General features: G+C 27.9%; 1 pseudogene; it reads left to right on the forward strand.

Moving 5' to 3' along the window:
• The first annotated feature begins 254 nt into the window (after window positions 1–254).
• LOC132937683 (5S ribosomal RNA) lies at window positions 255–367 on the forward strand (annotated as a pseudogene).
• The last annotated feature ends 13,747 nt before the right edge of the window (window positions 368–14,114 follow it).

Here is a 14,114-nt window from a genome sequence, read left to right on the forward strand (position 1 = left end):
GTTGCTATTTTACGAGCATGCGTCAAATCGAATTTTCACAATATATTGCCTGCTTGATATGCTGTCGGATTACCTACCGGAGGGGGGGGGGCTGTGCACTTAGTACTTACTAAATCGATTTATATCCAAAAGGAGTTGAACCATCGCAATTTTTTTTAAGAATTGTCTTTTTTTACTGGAAACGAAGCGCGTAGGATCAGCTAGTACATATTATATTTCATGTTTTATTTATATCTGATAATCTCTAGGATCTTGCCAACGACCATACCACGTTGAATACACCAGTTCGATCACTGAAGTTAAGCAACGTCGGGCGTAGTTAGTACTTGGATGGGTGACCGCTTGGGAACACTGCGTGCCGTTGGCATTTTTTTTTTTAGATTAAAAATTATTTAGTTTTGATTTTGTGCTATTTATATTATATTATTTGTATTTGTCAAAACGGCAAAACCCTCTTAAACTAACACCCAGTTTTTTGTTTTTAGTTATCTCAATCATAAATTGAAGGTAGACTAACTTCATACTTAGGCAAGAATACTATAAATTAATTACGTTGACAAAATTGATATTGAAATCAAATAATTGTTGGTTAGAATTTTATTTCATTATAATTATATCAGTGACTTATGATTATTGTTAGCCCAACATAATTTATTGACTGGAATCAAATCACTATAAACTGAACTTCGAATAGTGGATCCAACTATAATAGATCCTTTTTGTAGGTATTTTCTTATAAACATACAAACTAAACACTTTGAAAATGAACATTTGAAATTATAACACTCTTAATATCGAAAATAGTTCATTTTATTTAATTTTGAATTTTTATCCAATATTATAAAATAATTGATTTAAAAATAGTCATTTATATTGCTATTGGAAATATTTTTTCTTGTTTCCTGATTTCGAACATTTTTAATACCTACCCTGCAGGTTAATTTATGTTACAATGCAATGGGTATCACTTTTATGATTCACGATTTCATCAATTTTAAATTTTCTTTCACTCATATTTTAAAATGTTATACTAAGAGTACTTTTTTAATATGTACCTACCTACGTCACCGATAAATATACTGACGAACCCACGTGTAAAACACTATTTTACACACTACAACACTATAATACTACAAGTTCAACAGTATTAGAGCATACGCAATAAGACGTGGTAATATCACACGAACGAGGCACAAAATAACAATCAAATGGTATCAATCATAATAAGCAATAACTTAAGTACTGTTATTATTATTTATTACGTATTATATATTCAAAGAAGAAATGTATTTACGTGTACCCATAATATTGCAGTTTATAATTAAGTCCTATCAACAGCGACTTTGATAGTATTTACTTATTATGTTATTGCGCATTTGTATTCTCACATAAAATATTCCAATTATTTGTAATCTTGTTTTCAAATATATCTGTCATTCCTTCAAACACCGTCAAAATGTGTAATAATATTTTCTTATTATATTCGTAATAAACTTATATAAAAGAAAAATGTTTACCTACACTGAATGTGTTTTTCTGGAAAAAAAATACTATTACCTAGCTAGACTGCAAGATGAGTGTCTATCAAAATATAATTATTAATAAATGATCCAGTAAAAGCATAATAAATAATATTTGTATTGTCTTCTCTGTACATAAAGTTCGTATCCATTGAATTTGATGTTGACGTATAGTTCGTAAGTTATATAGTCCCTTTAAAATTGATCACTGGTAGGATATATATGTCGTGTGAGCCCACTTCAGCATTTCCCATATTGTATTTTTCGATTCATCATAAAAATGTAATTAGTATTACGTACCTACTTACTCGAGTAAATTAATATGACGATTTATTTTCGCATCGTGCAAAGGACGGTGCATCTCCTTGACGCTCGCCATCTCACCCCATGCACGTCCAACACCGACGAAGCAAGTCGCTAAATTACGCCAATGTGTATTATTGTCATTAAAATATAATGTACCTACATTCTCGCGGTGGAGTGTCTAGACTCTAGAATTTGATTTCGAGGGTAGTAATTTAAAACAGATGTACGTTTCAAGTGCATTAAACCCACTTGCAGTGCATGTTTGGCGCAACGATGCAAACAGTATAATATGCATACATAGGTACGTATATGAATTTAGGCACACACACACACACACTACAAATTCATTACTCGTTACGCACTCGCACAGCTACAGCAGCACCACAATATAATAATATAATGCAATACCTATATTATTATGTTATAAAATGCGCGTAAAACATTATAATGTATACATACCTACCTCGCAAGTCCTGTGAGCTACGCGCGACCGACTGTTTGTTGTAATATGCTGCAGCATATAATTATTATTAAATCCATTGTTGTTCAAAACAGTTTTACGTTGAGTTAAACAATAACCCCACAACGTATGTATATACTTGAAACCCAAAACCACACCGTGTGTAGTACGCCTATGTATACACGTGTATTGTATAATGATTATTCACAAACACGTCCAGGTAATATTATAATTACTACGGTGCAGCAACGTGTCGATGGCTGTTTTTTGAGACACGTGTCTCAACCAAAATCGGTAGATGGATCAGATCCGGGCGGGTCTGGTGCGAACGACTGTATATCTGCAGTAAGTTTGAAGTAGGTATACACTAATAAATAAGGACTTGATTTAAATTACCTAAGAACTACATAAGATATCTTTCAACACAATAATTCCATAAACAAATGACGAACATTTTTTTTTTACAGACACGCTGTTAATTGATGGGCAAACGATAGTTCAACTTTCATAATATTTTTAACATATCTTAACTAAACTAACAATAATACAACAACTAAGATACTCCTAGTTAATACTCCGTTCACCGTTACACTCAATGAGTAATAAGTAAGTGTAATATAAGTAACGAAAAATAATTATTGTTGTTAACTACAATCAAGTGCACGTGCACCTATTGAAATTACCTATTAAAAATAGTAAGTGACATGTATCTAATTGAATGATATTTTCAGTTGAAATAAAATATATAAATAAATAAGTAATATTACTGTTTTTATCATAAGGTGGTAGGTACAAAAAATAGGCCAAATTTTGAACAAACTTACACGTACACCGTACACTCATTAAAAAAAGAGATAAACATTACCGAAAATATATTCCAGGCTCTAGTGGACGTCTTTTAATTAGGTATACGTATACCTAGGTTATTGTTTACGGTTTGATAATTTTCAAAGTGCGATTCGATTAGTTTTTCTTGTGCAATAAATATTCTACAATAACAGTCACATAATTACGCTAGTGAGAGCAACAATTTGATTTTCTTAATAAATAAATTGAAAAAATATGATGATTGCATGTCTCGCATCACTCTGCAGGTGGCGAGGTGCATTACCCTGAAGCATTCCCGTCGAATACGCATTTGATTTTTAATATCATATTATTATATTATTTCGTCTGGTCGATCTCATTCCGTACGAATATATTATAATCTTATAGATTGGCAATCAGCATTTTAAAATGCTGCTTTAACTATCGTAATATTTTGGTCGTGTAAAAAAAAATCACCTATATTTTATTCTCCAAATGTTGCTACGTTTTTCATGACGAAACAATATTTTATACCGAAAGAATCGTTTTTTAAATAACTAGGATGCGTGTACCTACAAATAAAAAATTAAATTTTACATAACTGACCAATATTAATGTATAATATGTTTTGGACTGCAGAGAACTGAAAAATGAATGAACTTTATGAACTCACTTGGTTAATATACCAAGTTAATCTCAATCTGTAGACTGTAAGTCACTAGGTACAGCTATATTATAATAGCGTGCAATAGGTGGGAATAGTATCTACGATCTGTAAGATGCATTTTTAACAAAATATTTGTTATTATTATTCTAAAAACGCATCATCACTATACCTATATATATGTGTAATGTGTGTACTGAGTTAATTTAATATTTTCTTTTAATATATTACCTTAGAACTTTTTTAATTGTTGCCTAAGAATATACAACTTAGTGGAATCTAACAAAGTATATATTATATTTAGGTATACACGCGCATAATGTATAGTGCATTGCAAGTCGTATTGTCGTCAATAAATTTCATTAGATATTCAACGTAAACCGCGTAGTTCGACTCTGTCTGTCTGTCTGTCTGTCTGTCTAGTGTCTACATATCGACAGTCTATTTAATATTTATTTTATATTATGCATGTATGTGTATTATAGACATCAATTTCGGATGACGAAATATAATATAAATTCAGATACTTAGTATTCAAAAAGGAAAACACGTTCCGAATATAAAACACTAGCGATCGACGATTGGTCTTTATACTATACGTACCTATATATAAGTATTATAACATTGTAAATAAATTGTAACCCTGTGGCAGTAGGTACCTTCGGCCCCTCAAAGTGACGGACAGCGTGCGATCGGGTAATAATATTCTCATTACACATGGTTTGCAGTAATGTATAAAACTATAATGTGTGCCTATTTGGCCTATATAAATATACAGGGTGATTCACGAACCATGCTCACCCCCCCCCCCTCATTTTTACCCACAATAATGCAGTTATTCAAAATCTGATTTTTAGAATTTTTGAACATACCTTATTAAAGAACATAATATTTGCTTTTAATAATTTTTCTGAAAATGTTGACATACCAAAATAAAAATTCAAACGAATAGTTTTTGAGTTATTTAATTATTTGTATTCTAAGAACAGAAGGTCCATGATAATGGGTCTTATATCCATAAAAATAGGGGCTATGGTGATTTGAAAATGTTGGTAAATAATATGATGACATTTTTTTTATGTATAACATTAGTGCGGGGCACTGCCCTGCGATTTATCTTAGTCACAATGAAACCCCCTCCAATAAAAATTCCTGTATAAAACTATAATACACCCTATCAACCCCCCCTAAATAGGTATCGGGTAGATAGTAGATTAGTGGAAAAGTCTCATAATTGAGGTGGCAACTAAAATATAAAATTTAATTTTCAAATTTTATAGAATTGTGGAAAATGTGAAAAACTGGCACCGGGACCTTTAAGGACTTTTATCCTCAGTATAAACATTTTAATAACTGAAAACTAGAATTAGAAACATCAACATTTTCAAAAAAATTATCCACTAAATTGAAAAATAGAAATTTGTATTACCACAGAACACTCATTCTTAAGTAGCACAACAAATCTCAAGAATTTAAAAATATAATATTAGATAATATACTTATTTAAAAATTCCAAAAATCAGAATTCAAATGAATTCATTATCAAATGAAAAAAAAATGGTTTGTGAATCACACTATATATAATACGATTAGTTTACCAATACCATGTAAGTGTATAAAATATATAAATATCATAATATAATCAAATACTATAATAATTTATACACATACATAAACCCGTCGTCGTCGTCGTGCTCACGATATCTGTAGTACCTACTGCTGCAAATAGGAAACGTAAATAATAAAGGAAGATGGGTGGCTGGGTGGTTGGACACCGTAAGTAAACAAATAAATTAAAATATTAGTGCGTAACGTTATCTGAATAAAATCATGTTTAATAGTGAATTTTTTGCCGTCCGATCCCGTCTGAACTGTAATCCGTTTTGTGCGTCTGCATACGGACCACATTACTGAATAAAAAATGTATTTTAATAATATAATAAATTTCAGTATTTGTAGAATACACGTTAGTTGCAACTCATTATTCGCATTACCATAGGTATACCGTAATATACGTTGTCGAACCATGTCATCGTTTTTTTTTTTTTTGTTAACCTCGCAGAATAGACAAAGTAGATATTTGGTAAATCTCTCTAGTAGTAATAGGAATATCATAATATTATATTATATTATAATTTACCGATAACAGCCTCTCTGCGGCATAATATTATGCATTTATACGGGCGCCGAAATTATACGGTGGGGTTCAATATCTGCCGAAACAAGATACCGTGGTTTTCTTCTAAACAACACCAATCAATCTACCTCATTTCACTATCCAAAAAAAAAAGTATAAGTACAGACAAAATAACCTAACCGTATGATTTTCAGTGTATTAGATATAATAATTATTATTTACACGATATAAATATAATATAATACTCTTAAGTCTTAACAGTATTCTAATTTATAAATAATATGTGAAAGGTGAAAATCCCTTTATAAAATGAATAGTATAAATTATTTACAAATTAAAAATGATAATAGGTAGGACGTAGGTATACTATATTACTATTATTGTGTTAAGTTAATGTAGGTATTTTAAAATTGAACGTCATAAGCTCAAACAATTTCAGTTTGAAAAGTGATCTCCGCGTAATCCGCATTTCATATTTTGAATTCTGAGCAACCTTTTTAAAACATTCAAATTTTAAAGATTATTCCTAAAATTCTAAATTTGTAAAAAAAAAAACATTTTCAAAATTTAATATGAGTAGGTAAAATGTAGTGGTTCTTTAAAATTTGGGAAATTTTGTAAATTGTAACTTTTGACATAGATTTTGACTATTCCGTCTCAAAAGGTTGACAACGCTTGGACCTATATCTATATTATATTCATAGACCTTATACTATATAGTAGTATACTTAATAGTATCAATCCGTTGTATACATTATTTTTATCATGTTTATATAGCTACTTATTTTTTAGTTTATTGTTTCCAAAATTGCAATGTTTCATGAATTTTTCAAAAATAATATAGACATTTAGCTGTGTATTTTTAAGCATATTTTGACAATTTTGACTGCATATTTCGATAATTTTTAACGCAACAAGTCCCGAACTCAACATTTATTTACATACGAAAACTGTAAAAACTTGGTTTCATTTATATCCCCCTCCATTTCATAATCCTGCATGGCTACACCACTGACTGACATAGTGACATTATTATATCAATATTGATAATGAGTTCCGCTTAATGTAAACATGTGATCAAATTGGTAAAGGTAATTTGCATTCTAAATTTTTTTTTATTGGCAAAAATATGCTATTTATCCTTCGTTACAGTGGCGTTCTCAGAAATTTTCTATGGGGTGATTTCTGAAAATTTACTAGAATTCAATAGTAGGGGGCTCTGCTATTTACAATATTATAGTATATTATAGTACCATTTTAGTAGTCAGGACCTAGTGAGCTGTATTTGGTATATCATATGTAAAAGTAAAAGTAAAATAATGCAACCAAAAACTAAGTTTTTCAACATTCATACTTTAATAATCATTATAAAACCATAATAATTTACCAAACATTTCAAAACACAATATTTTCAAGTTTCAGTCCATGATCTCTATCCATTCTCTTTACCGTTTTACACTACTAACTACTTCTTTAACTGGTCAATTTATAGGATATTGTGCATCGCCAAAAAGAATAAATCTTTTTCTTTTTAAAATTAATTTTTTATTAACCTGTACATTTTTGATTTGTATACTATTGTTATACTTATAATATAAACTTATCTGTACATATAGGGCATATAGGCCCGCGGCTAGTTATCACGACCCGAACGTTTCTTTGAAATATTTATTTAAATGACCCCATTTTGAATGAGATGTGTCACTATTAGCTAAGTTAATAGTTAATAGTTATCCATATTTTTATTCAAAATTTCAAACAATAGGTACGATACAATATTGTAAGAAAGTAATATTAACAGTAACCCTTATAACATTTCCGTCTATAATATAGTTGTATAATATTTTCTGTGAATATGCAATATAATAACTATTATTATGAATTATTATTTACTAATAAATAATATAACTATAATAACTAATATATTAGTTTAATATTTCTGATTCTTTTTTTATAAAATTAATTTTTACAAAATTCAATTTATTTTAAACCTGTGGCTTAGGAAAAAAATTTACTTAACGTGGCAATAAAATTAATTAATTTGTAAGTTACTGAATAACATAAGAAAAAAAGTAACTCGTTAATTAACTTAGTTAAAAGTAACTTGTTGATGCCTAGCCTTGCTTTTTGGACTACAAATAAAATTGTATTGTTTTTTATAGAAAAAAAAATGAAAAATTTGAAATTGGAAATTGTCCGTAAACAGCTTAAAACAAGTCAAAATATTTTGAAAATTTTATCAAGTATAACAATATAAGAATTGATAAAATAAACATATGATAAATTGTGCATATATATTTTTAATATTTTTCAAATGTCATTGTAACAATATATTAAGAGCCTTGTGTTAGATTTTAAAGCTTTCTTATAGAACAAATAAAACTTTATTGACATTCATAGAAAAAAAAATAAACAAAATTGGAAACCAAAAATGTCCGTAAACAGTTCAAAATAAATTCAAATAATATTAATAATACATTTTATCGTGTATAGAAAATAATAATATAAACAACCAGTGAATAATTTCAAGTATCTACGGTCATTTGTTTTAAAGTTACACCAAAAACCAAAATCGTTTTGGTCGAAAACCCGTCGAAAAATTCCCGGCGCTTTTTAACACTAATGGGAGTATGGGATTTTAACCTCCCCAATGCACCGACTAGATTCACTTTTCCATCGAACAAGATACTGAAGTTGAAAATCGAAGCATTATTTCGATTACTTATCGTGTACACAAACAAATAAAATAAATAAATAAATGAATAAAAAAAACACATCATTGTAAATTTAATACATTAATTTATTTTTATTTATTATATTAATTTAATCACTTAATCAATAATCGTGGTATTGTTAGTAAAAAAATATTAAATTGTAATAAACATATGAAATAGTGAAAAAAAATACGATCGATGGGGAGAGGGGGGTTCAAACCCCGTGAGTACGCCACTGCTTTGTTGTCTTCATAACTTCAACTTGTTTCCTCTTACGTCATCTTTATAATGATTTAATTTTTGTTTATAATTTGTATATTTTTCGTTATTTACTTACTGATCAACGATGGTAAATATTGATAAATTAAAATCTGATTTTAAACCTATTAATTATACCTAATTAGACGATTTAGGCGATTCAAATTTGAATTCAATAAAAGCGATATAAGTGATCATCTATTCTATTTGTGGTACACCTGCACAGTAATTCTAATAAAAATTAAATTTAACATTATATAATTATAGACTTAAACACTTAGTGACTTCTAACATATTTCACTAAATATCAAGGTAAAATGAAAAACTTTAATCCTACACCTACTTGGGATATCGTATGATTAAAGAATATAAATCCAACATTTTACTTTGCATATTTTAAGGTTATTATAGAATATTTACATATTATCTTGCTTTTTAGTGCTATTTCTTCAACTACCTACCAATTCAAAAAAAAGATTTTTCATAAAATGCATCTCAAAAATTAAAATGTCTATAATATATTTTAATATTTTACTAATATTGATGTGTACTTCCACGCAATAAAAGTTGAGCGGATTGATATAGAAGCGATATAAATTCAATTGTATAAAATTTCAATAATAATTCAGTCACCTTTTTTAGTCCATATTTGAATATCTTTTGGTGCATTGTTCATACAATATATTATAATATAATAATATGTGTGATTACTGATTTTTAAAGCTTACTATTATTAATAATAATAGTAAGCTGTATTATATTCCCTCGAGTATAATTGTAATTAATTTTAATAATCTTTTTCTGTGGAGTCGAATAAATAGATGATGAAAAACTGGTGATCACAATAAGCAAAACTCACTCTATACCTATAATAAAATTTAAAAAAAAGGTAGTTACTATTTTCTCCGCGGGGGTATATAATATAGTAAATAATATATTTGAAACAAATAATTTGTATTATAATATAAGTAATATGTCAATGCATACAACTATCTCGAAGTATCTACCTGTACGGATGTGCCAATAATGAGATTGTAACAACTGTTGAAGGCTAAACAAAAATGAGTTACATTTTGAAAAATTCGACTGAATTATTGAAATTTTTATTTTATAATAGTTAAAAGAAAATTATTTTCTTCTATTGTATTTGTATACGTAATAAACTACTATATCACTTCCATATTATTATTAATGTGATTTCATCCTTAAATAAAAACAAAATGTTATTACAAATCAATATTGGCATCTCAGCTGCACCGCGCAAAACGGAAACTATTATTATAGGTACCTGGTACCAACGATAAGCCGACGTCCGATTGACGCTCACCTGGGTGCTCACCTGGACGACCTTGACATTTTGGCGATAGCCGATGAACGTATTAATTTTATGAGGACGCTACTCGTACATTTGTTGCCTCCGTCTTACACACGCACGACATAGCCAAATTGTCGTTCACTAGTTTCAATAGTGTGCTGTTAGTTTTGATACTAGAGTGAATTGACCTATTATAAAACTTTTAGGTAAGAATATTATCTGTGCTTAAGCGTTGCCGATTTTTCGAAATGTTCAAGCAAGATATGGGTATGTGAAGTATCAAAAATTAAAAATGCTCATATCTCGCTTGAAAATTAAAACATCGAATAAAAGCCAATGATTAAGCACAGATAATGTTATTATCTAAAAAATTGATAATAGGTCAAATAATAGTAGTCAAATAATAGTAATAAAAAATAATAGTCAAATCACTCTAATATCAAAACTAACGCACACTATTGAAACTAGTGAACGAAAATTTGCTGTGTCGTACGTGTGTAAGACGGAGACAACAAATGCATGGGTAGCATCCTATTAATAAATATTTCTAATAAATAATAATAATAATAAATCAATGTTACTTAAAAAATAGTACTTACATTTGTTATCGTCTGAACTGTTTTACAACACTGTGAAAATAACGGCGATAATTTTCGTGCAAAAGTTAATTTGGGAATTTCGCGATGCCACTGCCGGTTTGATATTGTATTATTTTAAAACGATTATATTTTAATTATAGCTGAATTACCCGTCACTGACGGGTTACAGTAAAGAAAATAAGCTTGTTTAATAATAATTATATGTATAATATATATATTATATATTATAATACATAGGTATAAAAAATGTATAAATCGTTATAATAATGTGCCATTTATGTTAGGAAAACCGAAATACTTAAAATAGAAAGTAATTTAATTTCTTAAGTTTTAATGACATTTATATAGGTATCTGGTATAGGTACGTAAGACATTTTCATACGGGAAAACTGCAAATATTTCAAAAACATTGATAAACAAATGATAATTTCAATGAATTTGTGTATTATTATTATTACTATTAGGTATAGAATTTCTAATTTTTTTATAAACTATATTCATTGTATCTTTTTTGTTGTTTGTTAATATTTGTATTTTTAATTTTTCAAAAGATTTAACTCATGGCAACATAAAGTTGACCATGGTCCATGGACTATGACTAAAGTTAGGGTAAACACAACCCTACTTTATCCAATGTTTGACCCCGTGCTTTGTTTATTGTCATAGCAAAAGCTATTCTTATCTGAAATTGACGTTTAGTAAATGAAAAGGGAAAAGTAGAATCTGACAGGGTCAAATCAATTGTAGATAATAAAATACGCTGACCAGATATAGATTTTAAGTCTAAAGCATTGTCGTACATATTTTGTACAATAAATCTTGTACCATTCGTTAGATTGGACACTACATTTAAATTTCTCAAAAGTATTACGATTGTGACGATATTATAGTACCTTATTGCTTTAATACCAAACTGTGAGGAAGTAAGCCACTTAAATATAAACTATATAAAAATTCAGTAGGAAACAGAAAATAGTCACAGTCTTTTGACACTGTGTTTAAACCACGAATATAATATGACAGTAAGAAAAAAAGTAGGTAAATGGGTGTCGCTCTGCCGTACAATAAGTTCCAAGTTGGTCACCGTAATGGGTGGCGTTAAAGTTGAATTCATTGTACAAGAAAGACGATTCTTAGCGAATATGTCAGCCTATATTACTAAGTATATATTTGATTATATTATATTATTGTGATTAAAGTAATGTATATAAATTATAACCTATTTACGTGGAACCTTGTTTTAAAGTTTCAATCCTTAGCTATAAACGTTAAACATTTTATACATTTTTAACTACAAAATAATTTTAAATTTTTAAATTTGATAAATGTTGTCAAAAATCGAACTTTAAATGCTTATAAAAAAAAATTGTGCCTATGTATTTTCAATATTTTTCAACTACTATTGTAACAATATATCAGGAGTCTTGCATTAAATTTTCATGCTTTTTTACCCAACAAATAAAATTTTATTGATATTTATAGAAAAAAAAACTAAAAAAATTGAAATTTGAAATTTTCCGTAAGCAGCTCAAAGCAAGTTAAAATATTTTGAAAATTTTATCAAGTAAAGGAATAATTTTATCACCGTTCAGAATCGTTTTTCGTATACAATGATAATATACCATTGAATTTAAATTGAATACCATCATTATACAATGACCCACTTGTAACATACTGTACATCAGAGCGGCATCCATTTACCGACCTTATTTCAGTTGCAATTTATGATATTCATAATCATTTAATTGAATTATTTAATTACTTAGCACTCATGTTTTATTGTAAATCAATTAATTATTGCATCAACTGTGAACAATGACACTGATCACTGAAGACAGAGCATTTTGTAGCTCTAAAAAAGAAGGACTTAAGCACTTAAAAGTGAAAACCCCTATAATATTCACTTAAAATACCACTTAAAATACCTATGCACTAAACAAATATTTTTCTTGCGTTTTAATTTAAAAATATGCCTTAAATAAGGATATCATTAACCTACATATTTTATTTTATTATACCACACCATGGGGACATATAAATTTAAAAAAAACTTTTACTAATTGAATAACTACTAAAATAAAATAAATCACTAACATAACGTGTTGTTGATCGTATAGAAACATATTATACTGATTACAGAACGTGAAATGTAAGTGAATAAACGACCTACAACTTAAAAACTATGGTTAGGTTAAGTTACCTGTATATAATAATAATAAATGTGCTTAAATTAAAACAAAATATTATATAGAAGTATAATTTATTAACTACTTATTTAAGAGGTTATACAGGCCCGAAATCCGAATTAATGATTGATCTGGTCCCAAAACCCCCGACATCTGGTAAATCCAGTTTAACATTCAAACTTAAAAGCTTTTTTATAGTTGTAAATAATTGTATAATGTTGTACCTACCATTTAAAATAAAATAATAAATAAGAGTAGCAAAATAGTTATGTAATATTATATTATACACAATACTACTATAGTAAATTACCTATTTGAATAATTAATAAAGATACTATGGTCGCCACAACTACCACAATAACAAATTTTAAGTTCAGTGATAGACACTAATATAAAATATTAATATCTGACATGCATAAGACAAAAACATTGAATATCATTTAACAATTAAATAAGTAAATTATTGAATATAATTCTAAAATTGTTTGTACTTAATTAGCTATTATAATATAATTTAAATATAATAACTATTAATTATACTCTAATAATTTAACACCCCACCAATTAACTTCAGAATATTGTTATGAACAAATTTATTAACTTTGGATTTAATTAGGCACCTACTATACTAATATTATTATAGTAAATGTTGTAAGCTAATGGTAATTGTATAACTGACATTTCATTATGGGTATTAATACAAATTAAGTAAATTAAATTATTTCTATAAATTCCACTAACCATTTATTTTATATTTAGAAACAGCGGAAGTATTCTTTTATTATTGTAATATTATTAGCATTAAGTTACATTTTGATGAACTTATTTTATATTGTAGTACCCTTACACATGATTTGTATTTAATTATATTACAGTATGCATGGCTTGAGACTGATTTAAATATAATATGGATTGAAGGTTAGGTATACAATTTTTCATTCTTTTAGTTAGATTATTACCTATATTAATAAATCAGGTAGTGACGGTGTAACAATGTTTGTCAAGGATAATTTTAATATAACTAATATTGGTAGTAACATAATTCTATGTTGTATTTTTTTTAGATCTAAGTATTAATTATAATTTAAATTTATACAAAATATTAAGAATTTATAGATCACCGAATTTTATAGTTAATTATATTTTAG

The sequence above is a fragment of the Metopolophium dirhodum genome, chromosome 1, assembly GCF_019925205.1.
Source record: "Metopolophium dirhodum isolate CAU chromosome 1, ASM1992520v1, whole genome shotgun sequence".
NCBI classification, from domain to species: Eukaryota; Metazoa; Arthropoda; class Insecta; order Hemiptera; family Aphididae; genus Metopolophium; species Metopolophium dirhodum.